The 24604-nt window shown below is 42.9% G+C and overlaps 1 protein-coding gene across 1 annotated transcript in view; it reads right to left on the minus strand.

Moving 5' to 3' along the window:
* LOC106811060 (bifunctional D-cysteine desulfhydrase/1-aminocyclopropane-1-carboxylate deaminase, mitochondrial-like) overlaps nucleotides 1-24604 on the minus strand; it is a 31814-nt gene that overhangs the window by 2064 nt on the left and 5146 nt on the right. The gene's annotated exons all lie outside the window — the stretch shown is intronic.

Raw genomic sequence — 24604 nt, forward strand, 5'->3', positions numbered from 1 at the left:
TTTTATTAAGTTGTTTTCATGGCACAAGCTGTCTGCAAAAATGGCTACGAGTCTGTAGGTCATTCGACAACGCAGCAGGTATGTAACACTTTCTGTATGCTGGCACTTGCTAGCTCCACCCTCGCTGGCTGTGATGCCGTGTTCAAGTTGTAAACTATTGTTTGAGTTATTAAACCAGTATTAAACGTATACAGTGGCGTAGACAGGTCCTCAGTTGTGGGGGGAATGATTTCGGTGTTACTTCCAAAGTACTTCGCAAAATATACGAAGAGTGTGTGTGCGTAGCGGCCACCGCGAGCGCCTTTGCGCGAAGCCCTTAACGGGTGGGGTCCAGGGGCCCACCCTAGGGCCCCTGGCGAGGTGCAGGGGGAGAGTCCTTGCCCGGGGTGTAGGGGGCGGAGCCCCTGGAAGCTCTTGGATTTTTGCAATTTAGAACCTTCAAAATGGCCGTTTTTGAGGGAATTGAACCAAAATTGAAATTGTAAGTGCAATATTTGTGAATTCTAGGGTTATCTTTTTCTTTGGATCCCTGACGTTTAATAACACGCAACGCGACACAATTTAAAATTTTAGCAAATAAACAGACATAACTAAATACAACAAAATACAACAAAATAACAAAATACGGCACTTAATAACAATACCTGACGCCGTTTTTTAGCTCATCTGACGAAGTCGATGCAGCTTGTAGAATCGCACGATTGTCCGTCTGTCCGTGTGTCCGTCCGTGCGTGCGTCCGGCCCTCCGTCCGTCCGTCAACAGTTGGGCACAAATCTTAACCGCTTGACGTACGTTCACGATATTCGGGACGTCGGGGGGGGATCGTCAAAACGAGTTGGGATGTCAAAGCTGGGGGTCAAAGGTCAAGAGGTGTAAAAGAAGGGGGAACATTCCCTCCTTAACTTAAGGTATAGGGAGGAAATGACAGCCTAGATGACAGAAGAATAGGTCACCTAATTTAGCCATATTCTTGCTACGTTCATTTCAATAGTTTTTCCTGTCTAGACTCTTAAACTCGTCCATGCAGCAAGCTTATGGATTTGAATTATGGGTGTTTAAAAAAAAAGATAACTTGGCCAAAAAAAGTGTAGGCCCGGGCCTACAGTGCTACATACTGGCTATGCCACTGACTTCTCGCAGACTTATGAAAGTAGGGTAATTTTCGTGTCTATCCCTATGTTTTAGGGGTCAGGTTATTCACTGAGACTAATAACCAGATTAAAAACGCACTGCATCACCATCAAAGCTAAGATGGCCACCAAATATGACCGTCATTTATTGACCACTTTTCACATATCGCTATAATACTTGCAGCATTTACAGTATACATAATATTATTGGTAAGGTAACTTTAATACTGATCACTGTGTCCTTAGGATACCAATTGGGTTTCTGCAGTCATCGACTTGTTCGGTCTGGCATTTGCAAAATTCGCAACACTTGGCACCATTTTGTTGACACACGCACCTTGCTGTAGTACACTTCGCACAGGAACACACAACTGCAACATCGTCCGGCAAAGGTAGATGGAACAAGCAAGCCATCTGATAATTCGAATCCAAAGTTTGTAGGTTCCAGAGTAAGGGCACTCAAACAGTTCATCTGACTATAGGTGGAGTAAAAGGCTCTGAGAATATGTCCTGTAGCTGCGTGGCTAGTCGGTGGTAAGTCCAGAACGGTCACAGACTTGCTGTGGTAGTATAGACTATGTCGTAATTCATCCATATTTTGTATAGTATGGTTACCATGTTTCACGACCTGTACCAGATATAGTTCCGATTCAGCTAGACACAAATTGTCCGAGTTCTTCCCGAAGTCCTTGATGTGTGCTATTAGGTTCGCTTTGAGCGCTGCCAATTTGGTGCCAAATTTGCTTGTGATGTCACATCCAGTCAACGCATGAACGCCCGGCAGTACATCACATAATTCACGCACCAGCTATTCATGGAAACTTTCTGAATGGGGCTTTGTGATCAAGGATTCGTCAGCTCCATTCACAGCCGTTGCAATGGACATGTGCTTAGAGCAAACAATAAACCGTTCCTCGATAAGCAGTGCCGGTATCATTGGTAGCACCAGGAAGAAGCAATACGTTACGAAATGGAACATTATTCACCATGAAATGATGTCTGTTAACCACCTGTTTAGGAAGATAAGCGCAGTCAGAATGGACGATTCTGAGTTAGTTGTCAACCATGAATTCACCACTGGACGTACTGAAGGCGGGGAGCAAAAGGTTGATGACATGATGGCATATGTGGTTACCCATGAGAATCCGTTCAAAGTTGTCGAAGATACAGAACAACGGCTGCACAACATCCTGTCGTCTGCCATTATGCCTGATGCTGTTCGAAAGGATCTGGTGACAATCAAGGAATCTGGTGTTGAGAGGTACAATAAATTTTGAAAGGATAGACTAATAGACAAAACGAAGCGCCTGAGTGATGTTATTCATAAACGGAACTTGAAGACGTTTGCAAGCGCCATCGGTCGAAAGAAGAAACCAGCAAATATCAAACACAAACAAGAAAGGAAGGATTTTGGGTCAGCACAGAAGAAGTTAGATATTGCTCGAGTACGCGGTTGTGATGCCTGATATGTGTTCCAACACGACCTCGTGGTGTCTCCCAGTTACCTATTCGATGACGATGGGTTTATGAAGAAACCTGCAAAGTGAACTGACAAACGAACTCGAAAAAGCACTGACCAGTGCTGATTACCAAGCTCCGTCTCAGTGGACGGCAATGCCAACTGCATACTTTGTAGATGTAATGGCATATGTGAGAAAGATTAGAACGTCGTCATTGAGAACATTTGGAGATTTCTGTGAGGTATTCTTGAAAACCGTCATTGGCTTGAGTGTCAATGCCAGCCGTATCGACTTTGTTTTCGATTCCTACATCGAAGGATCTGTGGACAGTGAACGACAACGGAGGACAATGAGACCACCGATCGAGTCCAGTCAATCCTGAGACTAAACTGCCAAAGGAAATGGACAGCTTCTGGGCAAACTAGAGGAACTGCTGACTAGGTTTCTGATTGACCAATGTCCTACACGAGTCCCTGGTGTGGAAATTGTGGTTAGCCAAATTGAAGGGAGCACAGTGTCTACGAAGACAAGGTCAGTCTATTCGGGAATTACAAACGAATACAATGAACTCGATTCTACTCTGGAAGAAGCGGATGTTCGAATCATGCCCCATGTTTTGCATGCCATCAGGATCGGTGTCAAGAGGATTGTCACGCTGTCAAATGACACTGATGTGTTGGTGTTGTTGTTACATTTCAGCCAGATCTTTAAAACGCATGGTATGGTTAAACTGTGGAGAGCAGGTGTAGGGGACAGTATCAAGTACATCCCCAGTACATGTATTGGCATAAAAGCAGGGGCGTGAATTATGTGATGTACTGCCGGCCGTTCATGCGTTGACTGGATGTGACATCACAAGCAAATTTGGCACCAAATTGGCAGCTCCCAAAGCGAACCCAATAGCACACCTCAAGGAATTCGGGAAGAACTCGGACATATTCTTAGAGGCTTTTACTCCACCTATAGTCAGATGAACTGTTTGAGTGTCCTTACTCTGGAACCTACAGACTTTGGATTCGAATTATCAGATGGCTTGCTTGTTCCAGGTAGGTTCCATCTACCTTTGCCGGACGATGTTGCAGTTGTGTGTTCCTGTGTGAAGTGTTCTACAGCAAGGTGCGTGTGTCAACAAAATGGTGCCAAGTGTTGCGAATTTTGCAAAGGCCAGACCGAACAAGTCGATGACTGCAGAAACCCAAATTGGTATCCTAAGGACACAGTGATCAGTATTAAAGTTACCTTACCAATAATATCATGTATACTGTAAATGCTGCTAGTATTATAGCGATTTGTGAAAACTTGTCAATAAATGACGGTCATATTTGGTGGCCATCTTAGCTTTGATGGTGATGCAGTGCGTTTTTAATCTGGTTATTAGTCTCAGTGGATAACCTGACCCCTAAAACATAGGGATAGACACGAAAATTACACTTCTATCATAAGTCTGCAAGAAGTTATAGCAGTTTATATGATACGGTGTCCCTTTCGGTGGCCATCTTAGATTTAACAATGATGCAATTCATTTTCGGTACGGGTATCAGTTTTAATGGATAGCCTGACCCATAAAATATGGGGATAGACACCAAAATCAACCTCCTATCATAAATAGGTGGCGAGTTATGGTCAATTACATGAATTGACGGCCATCTTGAACGCCATCTTGAATTTTACTTATCCTTCCCATGATTCAGAATGTCTACCCAAGTTTTTTTTACTCCCAGGGGTGTCCCCTACATGAATCAAGCGTCAAACTGCGGGGACATATAAATGCACACAGGACTTCCTCCAGCTGATAGACTATTAACAGTAACACCCAAGGCTTTGGGTGAGAGAGAGCGAGAGGGGGGAGGGGGGAGAATAAGAGAGGTGGGAGGTGAAAGGGAGAAAGAAAGATCTAATAACTGGAAGAATGAAACAAAATGCAGCAGGAAATTACAGGTTAATTTTACTGGTTTCAGATTGATGACCTGGAGGTAAACAAGGAGGGTCTACCACAGTATACTGCACTTCTGCAACTAGCAGCTTCTGCACAGAATAATGCAAGCGCAGCAACGTGATGAGCACTTCCCTCCTATCTACAAATCTTAAAGCCATATACTACAATCAGCATCCTATGCTTGATATATTTCTAGCAACCTTTTAATAACGCCAGTATGCAATCAAACTTGCATGAGACTCGCATTATAGAAACCCCAAAATGTCCTTTATAGACAGGTATTCATTCTATACAGCTTAGGTGGTTTTACTGTATAGCTGCCTCTCAAGGGAAATGGCAAGTCACCTTTGGGTGATTCCGTGTCAGATCACCCAATGGGTTACACCTTACCCTTTCCAAATTGGCTGAAATTTGGTTTATGGGGTAATTTCGGCTGAAAAAGCTGAAATTTCAAATTTCAGCTCCCTCAGACAAACGGTTTTCGCGCTACGCCACGCCATTTTTTGGCGATTTTGGCCAAAATGGACGCACCCGTCAATTTTCAAATGGTCGTATCTCTGTAACTACTAGGCCAAATTGGTTAATATTGGTGTCTTTGGAAAGCTAATTGCATAGGCAATCCAAATCTGTCATTATTTAAAACTTTATACTGCTCCTATATAACAAAAGGTCATCACCTTTACTTTGACCTTGAATTTGAAAACATGTTGAGGTATAATTTTCAATGAAGTTCATTGAAAAATTGATACCTCACATGTTTTGCTACATCAATATCCCACAAAATTGAGATAAATATTTATTTGTTTGCTTTCAGCTCTTCTCAAGTTGGCATAATAGGTTGCAATAACGCATTCCTATGCAATCTGTTATATGTAGGCCACATATGATACCATTTGCCATCTATTCGGACTATCAAGTTAATCCCAAACATGTGGCTTTGCCTGTACATCTAACTGATTTGAGAATACAGGTGGCAATAACATCTCTAAATGACGATTCAGTCTAATGAAAAATCATTAGTCATTACATGTTTTCAATTATCAACATAATCTCATTGATCATCCCCCCACTGCATCACCCCCGCCTACTCGGATGCACCTTGAAATCCTTCGCAGCATGCGTCTTTCTGCAGATAAAGTACTTTCTGGAAGAGGATAATGTACAGAGATGGGGTGTTGATTGTACACAGAATCCATCATTTCCTGTAACCCAGCATGTGATCTGTTTCCAATGGCCATTTGAATCACTGCTTGGTAAGGCTCCCTGAGGGTTGCATAAAATTGATCGTGTAGTCACCAACTCCTGCCGAAATTCCTGCCGACCAGGCCACATGTCAGCGGAAAGCCAAATCATAAAAGACGGCAGACCCCTACAAGTTTGTTCCTGTTATTTTGATTTGTCACAGATGGTTACTGGTGTCTCAGTTCTGCATATTAATGTCTGAACAACATGTACTAAATCGCAGGCCGACTGGTTACTCAAGCTTGTACACATGTACGTAGATTGAGACTGAAACGATCTGTGGTATTTGCAGTGTCTCTTTGATAGTCTTTCAGCCATATCAAACCTGTCCTTTACTCTGAAGCTGATTCAGTTAACATCCTCTGGTCATGTGTCACAGTTGAAAGACGTGATACCAGGGATATTCTTCCACGCAGAAATCCATAATTCCGTCGCTGTCAGAATCTGTCATTATATGGGCGCTCAGCTAGGCCTTGGCTGACTAGTGCGCTTAATGAACGTCCCTCCTAACCGTCACAGGCACTCTTGCCATGCTGTGTTGGCAAAGAAGTTCTAGACAGTAATGATGGCGAACTTAGAACAAACCATTTGTGCAATCAGAAATAAAGAAACCAAAACTTGTCTGGCTGTCTTTTATGACGGCTTTCTGATTGGCATGGTGGAGAAATTTTGGAGAGTGGTGACTACCCCCATCAATTTTTATGCACCCCCTCATGGACTACAGGCAATTCAATGCCATTGAAACCAGAGTCAATGCTGGGTTACAGAAGTGATATCAGTGTGCAAATAATCAAACACCCCATCCTTCACTCAGGCCTCTCAGAAAGTACTTACTCAGAAAACTATGCTGCGGGATCTCAAGTGTGCTATGCGACTTTGATCATTGATGATAATGAATTATTGATAATTGAAACATGGTAATATTAATGATTTTTCATTAGACTGAATAGTCATTTATCATCGTTATTGCACCGTCAATTCTCATCAGTTATGTACAGCAAAGTCCACATGTTTGGGTTTAACTTGACTATCCCTCAGCACCCACCCCCAACATAGCATCCTCGGCTCTCCGCCGTCCCACCTCCCCATAGTGCTACATGTAAAGCATTGCATAGGATAGAGCGTTATTGCACTACTATGCCAACTTTGAGAGAGCTGGAAAGCAAACAAAAAAATTAGATCTCCAATTTTTTAAAACATGTGACGGTATATTTCATGAAGTTCATCCTCAAGGTTACATGTGATCACAGTTCAAATTCAAGGTCAAAGTCAAGTCAAAAGGTCATCAAAGCTTTATACTGCTCCCTATATAACAATAATGACAGATTTGGATTGCCTATGCAATTAGCTTCGCGAAAGACACCAATATCTACGCAATTTGCCTAGTAGCTTACGAGATATGAACCATTTGAAAATTGACGGGTCGTCCATTTCTGGCAAAATCGCAAAAAGGGCGCGCCGTAGCGGCGAAAACCGTTTGTCGACCGGAGCTGAAATTTGAAATTTCAGCTTTTTCAGCCTAGAGATTATCCCCATAAACCAAATTTCAGCAATTTGAAGTGAGGTGTAAATTTACCATTTTTTTGGCTGATTAGCACGGAATGACCCTTTATAAAAAGGCCACTACCACTAAAAACACCCTGTTCTTTAGAGACAGGTTCCATCTTGCAAGAGGGTGTTGGCTAACAATAGTTATTGGCTTGTTATATGTCATCTGTACGTAAATACTGACACGCGTTGTCTTCTGCATCACTGACTGCTTGATGTGCTCTGTCATACTCGGTATAGGATATGGTCAGCATGCCCCTTGTGAAGAGTGGTGACATTAGTAGTGAGACCAACTGAGTAAGTAGTATGCAGGTGCATCATTGAGGTTGCAGTTTCTAAATGTCGCCAAACCCGGACATGTCACGTTAATCGCATTGGGGAGGGGTTGCCCTTCTATATTGAGTAATTCCAGAGGAAGATCCATGTATGGCAGTAACTACTACTTGAATGCTGATACGTTCGTTATACAATTTTTTTGTGGCCTAGGATTGTTGCTCCTCCACATGTACGTTTCCCAAGTCTATGGTTTCAGAGGCAGCTTATAATCGTTAGCAAGACAGTGCAAGTTTGAAATGTTCGTTCTTGAAAGACCTTCTATGTTACGTTTTCGTGATTTTGTGCCATCTGTCGGACCCACCACATATTAAGGAAAATACACACATTGTTATCATTACACACCTAGCTAAACGAAGCTATGCATACTAGAAGCACTAGAAACCTATTTAACTCATTGCGAACAGTATTACTCATATACTTACACAGCGTAATACTAATTCCAGCAAAACATGGAGTGAAACCAGCAAGCTTACTTGCTTGAAAATATTTTTATGCGGTCTTTCAATGTTATGCGATAAAAAGTTTTCTCCCCATTTATTACTCCAAATCAGTTCCTTCTTGTTTCACGATTATTGAGCTGTTATCAAACACAATTTGCTTTACTCACGAGGAACAGTGACAAACAAAGTATGAAGCTGAAATGGTGATCATGTGATCAGGAGTCTATCAATATACCCTATACCCTATTGGGTATATACCTAGGGTCATATATACAGAAGAGTTGCGCCATGACGAGTCGGGAAAAATCGGTCACGTGGTCGCTGACGACAGGTTGTTTCAATGGATACGCACCGCTATGCCGTAAGAAATGTACAAATTAAATTATCATTATGGCCCGCAACGATTTGAGTTACATTTCTAGAAATCTAGATATCACGTAGACACATGTCTTAGCTATTAATCTCTGTAAATTTTGAGTTTATTGAAGCACGATTAGTCTAATTAATTACTACGGACCATTGTACAGCGATATCCATACAGAGCTGTAACTTAAGCGGCAGCGGTGAGGATCCATTTGGAAAAAATGGCATCAAATCCGAGTTTGGCGCAACTCTCTGTATACAGGGACCCTATATATACGCCTATTGATAGACTCCCTGATGTTATCATATACGTGGGTAAATTTACATAACGTTCATAACATGCATGGAATCTGTTGATTTGCAAATGCTTAAGCACGCAATGAAATTATTAATATTAGTACTCTTGACATTTTACGTAGAATGTTTGTTGTTATGATACAGATGATTACTACTTGGAAGAATATATTTAAAGATATTTCAATAAACTTGGTTTATAAATTGAAAATTATGTTAGCGGTTTGTACCACAGAATATATTCAGATGCTGTCTAAATATGTTAAACAATGACAGTTCTATTTAAAAACTGGAAACTAGTGAATTTGTTACTGTTATTTAATGGATTAGTAAAAATATGCACATAAGCAGTTTTGATGAATTTTAATATAAATCAATAATGGAAAATGTATAAAATCAAATTCACACTATTAAAACATCTTCTTAACCATAGCATAATTTAGCCTACATTTTTATAGGCAAGTTGGTATGCATGCATTTGAAACATAACTGCACATATCAGTTATTTTAGAACTATTAGCTTGCCTATTATATCTATCTATATTCACTTCTTAAATTGATTACGATACACAGATTTTTGTAATTATTAAGAATGGAAAAAGTACATTAAATATCAAGTTGGCACCAACTTTGCTCATCAATATTTGATAACACTATATAAAGCTGCACCAAACGTTTTATTCTGTGTATAGTACACGTCCAAATAATGAGACCAGGCTAAAAAATGCACGCACTTAAGACAGACAGTTTTATTTAATTTTAAACCATATATCTTCTGGCTTTGACTCTCTGCACGTCTTGTACTTAAATCCTTTAATGCTAGAGGTGCTTGAAACCAAACAGATCACAAGTACTATCGCTTGTCCTGAACGATGAAGGCTACCACAAACATTCTCCTTGTTTTGCTTATCACCGAGCGACCATTTTCCAATCCGAAAATCATCTAATGGAAAAATTCCTCCGGCCCATTACCACCTGTCATTGGCGGAGATTCCCTATAGCGAGTAGCACGATCGAATGACGATGAAAACTCTCTTTTAGTGATCATCGACAGACAAACCCTCATCGTCAAACCCATTCCCCAGAAGCTCCTTGTTGAGGAGCTCTAGGTGACTTTAAATGCGCGCGCGGGCATGCTGTAAACCGTGGTGTGGGTGAAACCACTGCCAGCCGCAGTTGCGCGTCGTGCGTATGAGTGCGCAATGTTTGTCACGCTCGTCAGGCGCTTCACGTCGTACAACCTTGGCTCTCAACGAGTCGCTGAAAGACCTTACGGATGGCAGTACGCCCGGGAAAGTTCTTAGCCACAGACGCCGCCGCCTGCCGCGGAAAGTCGACAACATAGAGCTCCTTCGGGGCTAACGACGGTTGCGCCGAATATCAGTGCAACCTGCTGGACTTGAGTGCCACTTGCAAATGCGGGGCCGCGACGATGCGAAGAGTTCATCAAGGCTCACGATCAGCTTTTTTAGCTTCCACCACTCATGTTGTCGCTCGTGTGTTGGTGGTGCCCCCTGGTCGTATGTCTAAACATAACTGCAAAACAAAAAAAGTCATTAAAAACCATAATAATAATATAAATATAATGTCATACTCTTTTTTCGAATTGATGCTGCAGCATAGCAAAGCCTCCGTTTTTGCAATTGCTAATACAACCATTGTTATCACCACTAATAGGGGTTGGACGATTCATCGATATATACATGTATTCGAAACAAACCTAGCGATATGCAGTTTAACGATACGTTTGACTGTTCATGATACACGTATTGATACTCTGCCTGATAAAATCCGTAATATTTAGTAGCCATAGTTCATCAGCAAATAGAACAAGTAGACACAATTCGCAGTAAGTTTCAATAGCAGTCCATTATTAAAGTGCTCCGCCATGCTGATTTGTAAGCATTCATATGATTTCTAGGGACTATAGTTTGTACTTTGTATAGTCTGTTACGTGGTTTTTTCTACAAAGTATTGTGATACAAATCATGCTATTTTATTAAGTTGTTTTCATGGCACAAGCTGTCTGCAAAAATGGCTACGAGTCGTAGGTCATCGACAACGCAGCAGGTATGAAACACTTTCTGTATGCTGGCACTTGCTAGCTCCACCCCGCTGGCTGTGATGGCCGTGTTCAAGTTGTAAACTATTGTTTGAGTTATTTAAACCAGTATTAAACGTATACACGTGAGCGTAGACAGGTCTCAGTTGTGGGGGCGAATGATTTCGGTGTTACTTCCAAAGTACTTCGCAAAATATACGAAGAGTGTGTGTGCGTAGCGGCCACCGCGAGCGCCTTTGCGCGAAGCCCTTAACGGTGGGGTCCAGGGCCCACCCTAGGGCCCCTCGCGAGGTGCGGAGGGGAGAGTTCCTTGCCCGGTGTAGGGGGGCGGCCCCTGGAAGCTCTTGATCTTTTGCATTTAGAACCTTCAAAATGGCGTTTTGAGGGAATTGAACAAATATCGAAATTGTAAGTGCAATATTTGTGAATTCTAGGGTTATCTTTTTCTTTGGATCCCCTGACGTTTAATAACACGCAACGCGACAAAATTTAAAATTTTAGCAAATAAACAGACATAACTAAAACAACAAAATACAACAAAATAACAATACTACGGCGACTTAATAAAACCTGACGCCGTTTTTTAGCTCATCTGACGAAGCCCTCGATGTCAGCTTGTCACCAATCGCACGAATTGTCCGTCTGTCCAGTGTGTGCCGTCCGCCACCTGCGTGCGTCCCCCCCTCCGCCGTCGCGTCCGTCAGCAGTTGGGCAAAAATCTTAACCGGGCTGAGGTACGTCTCACGGGATACTTGCGCCGCGGCGACGGTCGGGGGGGGCATTCGTCAAAACGAGGTCTGGGACTGCTCAAAGCTGCGGGCTCAACAAGATCAAGGAGGGGTTCCGGAACGAAGGGAACATTCCTCCGTTAACTTAAGTATAGGGAGGAATCGCAGAATTGCGGCAGCAAAATCCTAATGGCTGCGACCTAGGCTCGTGTACGGTTGGTGTATACGCATCATTTGGTAGGAAAAGCCATCACTGTGCGAAATCTCGCAGGCTCACCGACGCTCCAACACGTCATGGCCAGGCAGATTTTAGACATTTTCTGAGGACATGGTCTGACTAAGCGATTGAATAACTTTTTTGTTTCAGCGGTGACCTAGCATTTTTATGGCTTTATTGAAAGGACCATAAAATGTGCTTTCCACTGACGTGTGAAGAGTAAGTGTCTGATAACCTTTTGACCCTCAAGAGGAGGGTTAAACATGGATTTGTTGACTGTTAACAAAGGAGTGAACTGCTTTTGCTATTAGAGCCCCCTCCCCCCACCCTCCCCCTACCCTCCATCTGCGATAGTGGGCGTGTCCTAACAATGATGTGTACGCAACTGCGTGTCTGCATATCTGCGCCTAACAAATTTGGTACTACGCACGACTGAAATTTTACATTTATAATCGTAGCAACAGACCTCAGATGAGACCAGACGCTCTGCGGCTCTTGTTACAGCAATATGTTGCCATTAAAACGAGTGTAAAATTTAATTATTCCGAGTTGTAATCACAGAGAAATATCCATTCATACATCGGCTATATGTCAGAAATCGGAACGGAGAAATCGGCGTTTTCGTATTTTTCACAATGATCGACCGCCTGTGTGAATGAAAGTGTCAATGACACTGTAGCTCACCACAAAAAAAAGACACAAATGAGTGAGTAAGAAGAAGTCAGTTTTAATTGAGCAACCATCGACGTACATTATAGAAACGATTGCCATCTGTATATCGCAATAATAATTTATAAACCAAAATGAATCACAATTTGTGACCGTAGATGGCGCTATACCTGCTTTGTAGCGATGGAGTTTGAAATAAATAGGTTATGCTGCGTTCCGACATGTTTTGTAAATCGTTACTCTAATATAGACGTTTTATCGGCAGGGTGGAGAAGAAATACCAATTTTGCATTAAAAATATTGTCAATGAAATCTTGTAAAACGAACCAGACGAGTGTGACACCACAGACTGTTTGTGTCTATATAATATGCTATATAATTGCTAAACCCTACCTAATTTGAATAATTTTTTTTTTAAATATCAAAACCCCTAGCCCTTATTCATTCAGACACCAAAAATGAGCAAAATCCGTTGAACCTGAACTGACTAATGGCAATTCCCATTTTTGCCAAAAAATTGCCGTGGCTCGAAAGTACGTCGACTGGCGTGCTTCAAAATAAGACGTTTAATATGGGAGCATAGCAGTAACAACTATACCCAATTTCAAACATGTGGGCCAAACGGTTCCTGAGTTATCGTTGACCGAAGCGAAATGTTGACGGACGGACGGACGGACGGACGGACGTACGACGGACGACGACCCATGGCAATAGCTCAGCTTGACGATGTCAAGGTAAGCTAAAAATGGGTGAACGTATGTGAAATATCTGCTGTTAGTACGTTATAATACTCAATACTGCGACATATCCATGACTAACTGCAACCACTAAACTGATTCAATCTTCTCAGAGGTCCCAAGTTGGGAAAATCCAAGAAAGGGATCACTTGTGATCATAATGGTCCATCTCCGTTTTTTTCGCGGTGCACAAAACAGGAAAAAAGTTGTGGCGGGCTGCGACGTGTGTTTGTTGCGGCGCACCACCATTTTCTTTATATAAAGTATACATGTAAAATAAACAAAGTATACATTTGTGGCCTTTTATTGTTTGCTGGAATCAAAGTACATCAACATTCAACAACCACGGCAAATTTAGTAATTTACTGATGTAAATTTTAAAATATGGCTGAAAAATGTTACAACCGGGACTTTCTGGACTCTTAACAGGACACCGGGACCAGCATGTCGCACCGGGACGATCCCGGTGAGACCTTGACACTTGGGACGTCTGTCTTCTATGCACCTTGAAAAATTGTAAGAAATTACGAGGTTCCCATACACCATGATCCGAAACGCGCCAAAAACGCCCACTGCATGACGTCACAAATCTGCATGTCAACAAACTCCTAAATGCAAAGTGTGTAACTAGGAGAACAGGGCAATTTTTGGTCGCACGGCAAGTTCAACTATCACTGTAGAAGACAGCTGTTGATACCTGATGGTTATACTCATGAGTACCGTGAAAATTCTGGTTGTATCCGTTCTCTGACGTTATCATGACATCAGCCGCGGCTCACTACACATGTACGCGGGAAATCAAAACGCTCTGGAAGTTCACATGTACCGTTATATGGAGAAATGAGCATGTACAGAGGCGGCACATAGTGTTAGCCATCAAATAAAGTTAAAAAATAAAAATCGGTAAAATTTTGCCTAAAACCTGAGAGTATCCTTGAACAATCTTCATCACAATAATATCACTGCTGAGTTGAGTATTTTTATCTTTGGAGACATCAAAGACTAAAATACTTACTACTAAATCTGTGCTATGTACATGTCCTCACTGGAGTTACCAGTGCAGACTTACCTAGGCTAAAATACCGTTGCCCTGAAAATTTTAGGGGGGTGACCGCCGTCTGTGTGCCCCCCCCCCAAGATCCGCCACTGACAACTACAGCACTGGAATCATATCTCCCTGAAATTTTGATAAAACGTACATTTTATTGAGAACGCTAAAACTGCACAAAAAAAGTACGAGAAAAACAACCAGATTTGAACCAAAAAGTGCATATAAAATATTTTTCCATACAAAATCGGGAATATACTTCCGGTCGGGTCTCAGCACCCCCCAAAAAAAGTGTGATGAAATTGAATTTTTCACATTCAATCCCCATGAAAATTCAATATCCCAACTGTCAATAGGAATAAAGCAGGGGTTTAACTTTCGTGAGCAGTGATAAGACGTGATTTGGGGATTTAAAAAAAATCGTATATGGAGAATGCGTCCACAATTAACCGTCTGAGTTTCAGTCAAATAATGTCATTCTTGGAATGAGTTACAGACATTTTACAGTAGATATATGTCGCTTTCCATTTGTGTAATAATATACATTAGAAGAGTATGAATAGCGATGACAGATTTGTAGATAAATGTTCAGTATTTAGTGTCTGTAAAATATGAAATTTTTCTCCATTTCCTCCTGAATTGGGGGTGGGATGATTGTACATGCCATCCCCCACCTCAATAAGTGGTGGGATATATCCCCCCCCCCGCTATCTACGCCCCTGAACGTATACAATTACGTAGTTATTGTTCTTCCGACAGAGACATAACAATTGGTGTCAGAAGTGGGATCCAACTGATTAATCTACCAGCATGGATCCATACCATAAAGCTGTGCTAGACGCAATGCAAATGCAGCAGCAGCAGATGCAACGACAGATGCAGGACTTGGTTGCGGTTTCCAAGAAACAGCTGTCACGACCCGCAGCAGCAACTGTGTCGTCGCCAGTCATACCGAAATTCGAGGCATTCAAGAAAACGAAGGAAAAGTGGGAAAGGTATTTGGAACGTTTCAACCAGCATGTCACCTTGTACCGAGTAACGGACGAGGAGCAGAAGCGTGCATGCCTGCTTTCCGGGGTAGGCACTCAAACGTACCAGTTACTGAGGAACTTGTTCGGGGGTGAAGACATCACCTCTAAGTCGTTTACTCATCTGACTGATAGGCTGTCAAGGCACTTCGTAGATGCTGTACATGTCCAAGCAGCACGGTACGAAATCTATCAGTGCAAAAAGAAATCCGACCAGACTTACACTGGGTAGGCAGCTGAACTACACGGCCTCGCAGGTAACTGCAATTTCTTTTGCAAGAGCAACAGTTGTAACTATCAGTTACGTTGACTATCAAATGAGAGACGTGATCATTAGAAATTCACCACACTCAGATGTTCGCCGTCAGTGTCTTGTAGACCCTGATCCAACTTTAGAAAAAGTTCTAAAAAGAGCAGCGATGTTCGTGAAAACGACGGCGACTGACAAAGTCCTCAACGGCGAAGGTAATGACAGCAGTAATACGTCTGTTCACAAGATGTCTGGGAGTTATAAAAACATTTACAAAAGGAAACCAAGAATCACAAAGCCTCAGCAGGACAGGAAAAAAGCAGCTTAGTAAACAAATTTGATTTCGAACACACGTCAATGGCAAAATTGCTTTGTTTCAGTGGGACACTGGTTCCACGTGCTCAATGGTTAGCTTAGATGGCTACGAAGCCCTAGGATCACCTCCCTGCTCTCCAGTATGTATTCCGCTGCGCTCTTACAGCAATCAAGCACTCAAGGTGAGAGGGCAGTGCACTGTGGACGTCTCCATTGGTAATGAGCAGAGGAAAAATCTGAAGCTACTGGTCGTAGATATTCCTAAGGGAACAAACCTGTTCGGATTAGACTGGAGTGATGAGTTCGGACTCTCACACCACGGATTGTCTGTGTTTAAGACGAAACCGAATGACCAGGTTTTGCAAAACTGTTCTGTCAACACAAAAGCACCTGAAAGCCAGAGCACGTATATGAGTGAAAACCTAGCAGCTGACGTACACACACTTGCCAATAAGTACCCGGATGTGTTTAAGATAGGGCTGGGACATTGCACTAAACTGAGAGTACCACTCCACCTCAAACCTGATGCTAAGCCAGCGTTCTTCAGGCCAAGAGATATTCCTTTCTCTTGGAAGCAAGCCACCAAGGAAGAGCTGGATCGGGTAGTCAATGAAGGTGTCCTGGAGCATGTGGATTACAGCGAGTGGGCAGCACCCATTGCAGTAGTGTCAAAGCCATCGTGTGCAGTGCGTATCTGTGGTGATTTTAAGGCCTTGAATAAATGCATCTACGTAGACAGCATCCGTTGCCGAAACTGGATAAACTGCTTGAACGTCTGAAAGGGTGCAATCATTTTACGAAGGTTGACCTTGCCGATGCGTACTTGCAGCTGGAGCTGGAGGAAGAAGCTCAAAAGCTCTGTGTAATAAACACACCCTGGGGACTTTTCAATTATAAGCAGATGTGTTTTGGAATTGCATCAAGACCTGCGCAGTTCCAGCGTTGCATGGACTCGTTTATCGGGAAGCGTCCTGGTGTTGCTGCATACTTAGATGACCTAATCATTACAGGTCATACCGAAGCAGAACACTGGGCGAATCTGGAAAATCTCCTGAACCACCCGATTCGTTTGGAAAAGTGTGAATTTTTCAAGAAGTCGGTTGAGTACCTGGGACATAATAGGTAGCAATGGGATGACTCCATCTAAGTCATCAATTAAAGCTGTCGAGCAGTTGCCACGTACGAAAAGTTGCCAAGAAATTCAAGCATTCATGGGGAAAATAAACTATGGCCGCTTCATAGCCGATCTGTCAGAGAGGGCTAGACCACTGTATGCCCTAATGCGGAAAAACGCAGTTTGAATGGAAGCAAGCACAAGAAGAAGCTTTCCAACTGCTTAAGAGGAAAGTCATTCACGCAACACAGTTGGCGCACTATGATGACTCCAAACCCCTCATCTTAGCAACTGATGCATCGCAGCATGGAGTTGGAGTGGTGCTATTGCAATTGGAAAAGGGAGTAGAATACTCTATTGCGCACGCATCAAAGACCCTGAACGAACACCAGGTAAAATATTCGCATATACAGGGTTTCTTCTGAGGAAAAATTAGACAAAGGATGTAATGACCAGTTTGGGGAAAAAACGTGCATGATGGATTCAAATACAGGATGTATTGATATACTTATAGGTATATAGATACAGGATATACTTATCAGTAAATACAGGATGTATTGATATACTTATAGGTATATAGATACAGGATATACTTATCAGTAAATACAGGAACATTTTCACAACGGCGATGTTAAATTTAGCAACGGCGGTGCGCCACTGTGCCTCTTATGTATAAGAAACCCTGATAAAGAGAAAGAGGCTCTTTCAATCATTTGGGGTGACGAAGTTCAGACAATTCCTGTACATTAGGAAATTTACACTGAAAATAGACCACACGCCCCTTTTCTTCAGACAAGAACATTCCGGTGTTAGCAGCACAAAGGCTTCAGCGTTGGGCAATTACGCTTATGTCCTATCAGTACGACATTTGCTACAAGCCAAGTGCACAGCATGGTAACGCAGGATGTCAAGGTCAAGCTGCACAAAGACTCGACTGAAGCAAGTCAAACGGCATATAGAGGATGGTTCCTGGCCAGAAAAACTCCGGACTGACCAAAATCACCTGTGCCCATTCAGGAATCATCGGGACTCACTTTTCATGTTCAACGATATCATCTTACTACAACGTGACACTTAAATTCGCATTGTTGTGCCGTTCTCGCTGCAAAAGAAAGTACATGATCTGTTACATACAGCACACTGGGGAGTGGTGAGAATGAAGCAAATGGCACGTCGTTATGTGTGGTGGCCAGGCATTAGCCAAGATATTGAGAAACTCGTCAAGTGCTGCGAGCCGTGTCGTTTGTCAGCGAAACTGCCAAACAAAACGTTTCAAGAGTGGCCCAAAACAGAGAAACCATTGCAATGAATTCACATAGATTTTGCAGGCCCTTATAAGGGAAAAATGTGGTTAGTTTGCATTGATTCTCACTCGAAGTTTCCATATGTTGCCATGTTGAACGTTGGTAAAACATCATCAGGTATTACAGTTGATGTGTTGAAACAAATCTTCACAACAGAGGGATTCCCGGATACGATTGTAACAGACAACGGACCCCAGTTTGTTTCACGCGAGTTCAAGCAATTCTGTGTGCAACTGGGCATTCAACATGTCACTTCGCCACCATTTCACCCTGCGTCCAACGGGGTAGCAGAGCATTTTGTTCAGTCACTCAAAACTGGATTGGATAAGAATTGTGCGGGAGGAGCGAGATTGATAGATGCAATTCGTGTATTCCTAGCCACGTACCGGTGCTTGCCACATCTTGGGCTGGCGGGAAAGTCGCCTGCGGAAGTGATACATGGGCGTCAACCTAGAAATCTCCTGTCACAACTGTGGCGACGGGAAGCAACTGGGGAGGATCACACCCTCAATAAAGGCAAACATCGTTATGACGTTGACTCACATTAGTCTATGCACGAAACTACGCCTGCGGACTGAAATGGGTGCCAGGAACTACCATTAAAACTCTTGGGCGAGTTTTAGTCGGGGTCCAGACAGATCACGGTGTTTGGAAAAGACACGTGAATCAACTACAGCCACGAATGAGCTCATATGACGTTCAGTCGCAATGTGGTGAAGGCGCGGTTAACCCTACACAACGGGAGATACTTCCTGAGCCTGAACCTGTCGTGGGACGCCCGCAACCGAGAGAACGTCGCTATCCTGAACGAGTTAGATGGCGACCAGATTTCTACAAGTCGTAGAATACCGGGATAAGTGGTTCCGAAATTAGAGGGGAGGAGGTGATACCAATCACGCTATTTTATTAAGTTGTTTTCACGGCACAAGCTGTCTGCAAAAATGGCTTAGAGTCTGTAGGTCATTCGACAACGCAGCAGGTGTGTGTAACAGCTCTCTTTGTGCTGGCACTTGCTAGCAGCGTGAGCTACACGCAGACACGTTTGTGGCAGCTCCAGTCTCGCTGGCTGTGATGCCGTGTTCAAGTTGTTAACTATTGTTTGAATCATTAAACCAGTATTAAACGTATACAATTACGTAGTTAATGTTCTTCCGACGGAGACATAACATATTGCAATTTGTATTATATCGTGAAAGGGGTATCATGATACAGATCACATCGTGAGCTACCCATATCATCCCACCTGTAAGGATACACTCAAGGTTTTATGTAAAATTTCATTAATATTTCATTTTCATTCTTATTCGATGGCTAACACTAGGTGCTACCTCTGTACATACTTTTTTCTCCAGGTACCAAAGATTGTGAACTTTAATACCCTGTACAGACTGCACAATTTGATCCTACATCAAACCGGTACGGGCCTGTCGCGAGGCAAACATGCACCAAATCGTAGCGTACAGACACAAAATGTGATCCCACATCAAATGAGTCACAGGTTGACTGTGCATGCTCAGTTCAGACTGTTACTTCACCCCGCAGACAGCTACTGTACCTTTACGTGACCTAAATAAGGCTACACGCTTGCGTATTGCAAAATCTGACCCGCACATGGCCCCACTTTGCGCACACACACGCACACGCACACGCACACGCACACGCACACGCACACACACAAGCGGGATAACTTGGTCCGGACCAAGTTAACCCGGGCTTGGCCCTCCTTCGTTTGCGGGCCAAATTGGCCAGCACGTATTTGGAGCGGGATAGCGTGTACACACTGTAACAAGTGCCGCCGTGCGACATGGCTCATCTGATGTCTGGTTCTTAGTACATGCCGTTTTCTTAGTACATAACGTGCTATATAGAGTAGTTATTCCTGGGTAAGAAATACCAAAGTGTGACTTTGAAGTGAAATGAAGAACTTTACAATGCATGAATACTGGACAGGGCTACGAATCGATTTGTTTGTGTGGAGGACGTGCTGGTGGATTTTCATTGGTAGGGTTGACGATTCATTTCTGCAATTACTTATCTCAAGATTGGTTAAACTGAAGTTAAGAAAGTAATTTTTTCTGCACTTTTGAGCGCAATACATTTTACCTATCCTGCCTGGACATTCTTCTCCCTCTGTTCCAATAGATGCAGGCTTCTCCCTACGTTGTGCAAACCGGGCGCGCCCGCACCGTTTGGGAAAACTCCCCCCCCCCTGTTTCAATCGTTGCGCCACGTTTAAATTATTTCCGCCCCGATTAAAAAAATGAGAATGGCTACATGAGGAACAGGCTGAGAGAGTCAGCTTTGGAGGCGCTGCTGCTACTGGTAATTGAGGGGCCACCTCGGCAAGAATTCCCATTCGACCCACTGGCAGCAAGAACAAGTCCGCACTTGCAGCTACAGCACACACGCATCTATTGACTATATATATAACAACGTTATATATAGTTGTTATAGTAGTTATAGTTGTTATAGTAGCTATAGTTGTTATAGTAGTTATATATAACTATATATACATATCAGGAGTAGATAAAGGGAAGGAGTGTGACAACAATAAACAAGGGAAAGTCGTCATTTACTAGCCTTATAATACCTACGATTTACTACGCGTAACTCATCCAACTTGAGCTCAAATCGGACACAGTACATTCGCCCATCATCGTACCAAATCGTTTCCTCGTAGACACGCGCAATCCGAAGATACAACCTAAAACATACGACACGATTCTCCTTTTCTTTGGCCAATAATCCACCGCATAGCGCGCCTATATTATAGACACTCCTTCCCTTTATCTACTCCTGATACATATACATATATATATATATATATATATATAATGTTGTTATATATATAATATAGTCAATAGATGCTCGTGTGTTGTAGCTGCAGGTGCGGACTTGTTCTTGCTGCCAGTGATTCGAACAGGCCCCCGGACCCCCCTAGTTTCCACTCCCCTCCCCCTGCCCCTCCTTCATTCCCCTCCCCCTGTTTCAATTTCATCCTGGGGAGAACCCTGAGATGGCGTGCATACTGACTAGGTGCAGGGAATAGATAATCAGAACTAGTTGCTACGTTCGTTTAGCCCATGCTGTGATACTATCAGCCACCCACCTGTGAGATAGGCCTATTTATAGTTGGCCTGAATAAAAAACAGACGTTTGCCTAAGTGCTATTGACATTGTATTCCCAATGTACAGAATCTCATATATAGAATGAAGTTCATATATGATTTAAAGCGCGTAAACTGTTAAGTTGTTCAAGTAAGTTTTACATGCAGAATTTCACTCTGAAATTTAAGTCTTCCACGATCACACAAGTACCATCAAACACAGTTCAGTCCTTTGTTAACAGTCAACAAATCCATGTTTAACCCTCCTCTTGAGGGTCAAAAGGTTATCAGACACTTACTCTTTGCACGTCAGCAGAAAATACATTTCAAGGTCCTTTCAATAAAGTGATAAAAATGGTAGGTCAGAACTGAAACAAAAAAGTTTTCCACTCGGTCCGTTAGACCATGGATGTCCTCAGAAAATGTCTGATATCTGATCTTTCCCCCACTGCCCTTTGACCTCCAATTTCGCGCTGGTGATGGGTTTCCTCCCCATCACACTATACATCAAATATTAAGAGCGTAGGTCAAGCCGTTAAGATTTGTGCCGCAATTCCGTATTTCCTCCTATACCTTAAGTTAAGGGGGAAAAATGCCATAACTGTTGACGGACGGACGGACGCTCATGCGATTCTACAAGCTGCATCTGACTGTGTCAGATGAACTAAACATTTGACTCCCGCCTGGCCCGGACTACTTTAATGTGGTATCAAATTTACAGTCTGTACGGGGTAGAGCGTTTTGATTGCCTGTGTACGTGTGTAGTGAGCCGTGGTAATTTAAACACACCTTTACTGATGCCGTCTGAGACATGAACCAACGTGAACAGTTTTTGTTCACGGTACATTCATTATGCCAGAATCTATCCGCAACACCCCTCTTACAGCCGTGAACAGCCAGTGATAGTGGAAATTGCCGCACAGTCGAAAATAACATTTATACATGTATATATATATATACATATATATATAGCGACTCCTGACTCATGACCAATGACTCCGGAATGACTAATAAAATGAATATAATGACTCTCCGACCAATGACTCCTATATATAGCGATACAAGGGCCCGTATTTGTTGACGCGTAGCTCAGCGATGTCACGCAGTACACAGCGTTCGTGTATTTTGCAACAAATTGGGGCACAATCCTAGTAATTTCTCACAATTTCTCAATGTGCACAGAACATTTTACCAATTCAGTGGTTTCGATTAGTCATGGATATGTCGCAGTATATACTAACACAGTAGATATTTCACATACGTTCACCCATTTCGCAACACAGGCAGTCGACCATTGTGTAAAGTAAAAAAAACTCTGATTTCTCCGTTTCAATTTCTGCAACAATTTAGCCAATGTATATTAGGATATTTCTCTATCATTACAAAACTACAATACGGAATAAGTAAATTTTGCACTCATTTTAATGGCAACACATTGCTGTGAAAAAGCATGTCAGGATTTGATATTATGTGACATCTTTTATGAGTTATATCCTTCTTTATTTGCATAAATTTTCAATGCAAACATATAAGATTTAAAATTTATGTAGTTTTTTCATTTTTTGCAGTAAATATGAAACTAAAAGAAAAATCCTGTGTGCTTTTTGTGCATACTAGCTGAAACCCGCGCTATGCGCGGGCTTAGTGACTGTGATGCATGTGTTACCAGTACAGTAGTGTTATGTGTAAGGTGTTATATGGAGAGTTTAGTTGTTGCACATGTTTGTTTTTTTATGGTTGAGATGTCATAACAAATACATGTACAATCATGCTTACACGTAACACATTAACTATTTGTTTGGCAAGCACACAGTGAAATACAGAGGCACGCACGCACGCACGCACACACACAAATGTTTTATTGTATGCTCTGTAGGAACTACTGGTTGATGATACGGACTCCAAAGTTAGAATATAGATAGATCTGAATGGGCTGGTAGGTCGGGCGACTGATTAACCACTTGGCTGCGTAGCACGTAATATTACGTGCTTCGCATGTTTCCACTGTGTGCGGACGGGACCAGGTAATATTGCGTGGTTGTGATCGCTTATTTCTACGCATGTTTGCACTCTGTGCGGACGACCAGGGGCGTAGCCAGTATGTAGCACTGTAGGCCCGGGCCTACACTTTTTTTGGCCAAGTTATCTTTTTTTTAAAACACCCATAATTCAAATCCATAAGCTTGCTGGACGAGTTTAAGAGTCTAGGCAGGAAATACTGCGCGAAATTCAGTCATGATGTGTCTGCCTCAAGCGCGGGCGAATTTCGCCGAAATTTCAGTCTTGCCACCGATTACTGCAGCGATCAACATGTTTTGATATTATCACCTGCGGTATTTTTTACCGCTGCGTACGACAGTACAGAGAGACAGTAGAGTCCATGTAGTGTGTCGCTGCGGTCGTACGATAATTTCGCAATGCCGTGTGTTTCACTATATCGCATGCGTGGTGGCGAATATTCTTTGCTGCGAATTTCGCTTGCGGGAGTCGTGATCGCAGCAAAATTCGCACATCTGTGTCCCCCGTTTATGGCGGAAAAATTTTGCTTGAACAATCTTGGGTAATCGAGAAATATTCCAAAAAGCATTTTTACATTAAGAAGAGCCGCAGGCGTCTGGGCTTCGGAGGTCGTCTGCCCTGACGATTTAAACGCTAAAATTTCCAGTCGTGCGTCAGTCACAGCATTTGTTAGGCGCAAAGATATGCAGACACGCAGTTGCGTACGATCATGTTAGGACACGCCCACTATACGCAGATGGAGGGTAGGGGTGAGGGTGGGGGAGGGGTAGGGGAGGGTGGGGGAAGGCGCGGGGGGGGATGGGGTGGTGGAGGGGAAGAGGTGGGGGGAGGGCGCTCTAACTAATGCAAAGCAGCTTCACTCTTTTGATTAACAGTCAACAATCCATGTTTACCCTCCTCTTGATGCGGTCAAAGGTTTATCGCGACACTTATCTTCGCATGTAGCAGACGGACATTTCAGATGTCTGTCATAAAGCCATAAAATGCCCTAGGCAACCGCTGAAAACAAAAGTTTTTCAATCGCTCCGTCAGACGTGTCCTCAGAAAATGTTCGAAAATCTGCCCGTGTGCATTGACCCTTGACCTGTGCACCTCCAATTTCGGCCACAGTGTGGCTTTCCTACCATGATGCATATTACACCGACTATACGACGGCCATTAGGTCGACCGTTTAAGATTTGTTGCCCGCCAATTATGATTTCCTCACCTATACCTCTAAGATTAAGGAGTGAATGTTCCCCCTCTTTTACACCTCG

This window comes from Priapulus caudatus, unplaced genomic scaffold (genome assembly GCF_000485595.1).
Source record: "Priapulus caudatus unplaced genomic scaffold, Priapulus_caudatus-5.0.1 Scaffold500, whole genome shotgun sequence".
NCBI classification, from domain to species: domain Eukaryota; kingdom Metazoa; phylum Priapulida; class Priapulimorpha; order Priapulimorphida; family Priapulidae; genus Priapulus; species Priapulus caudatus.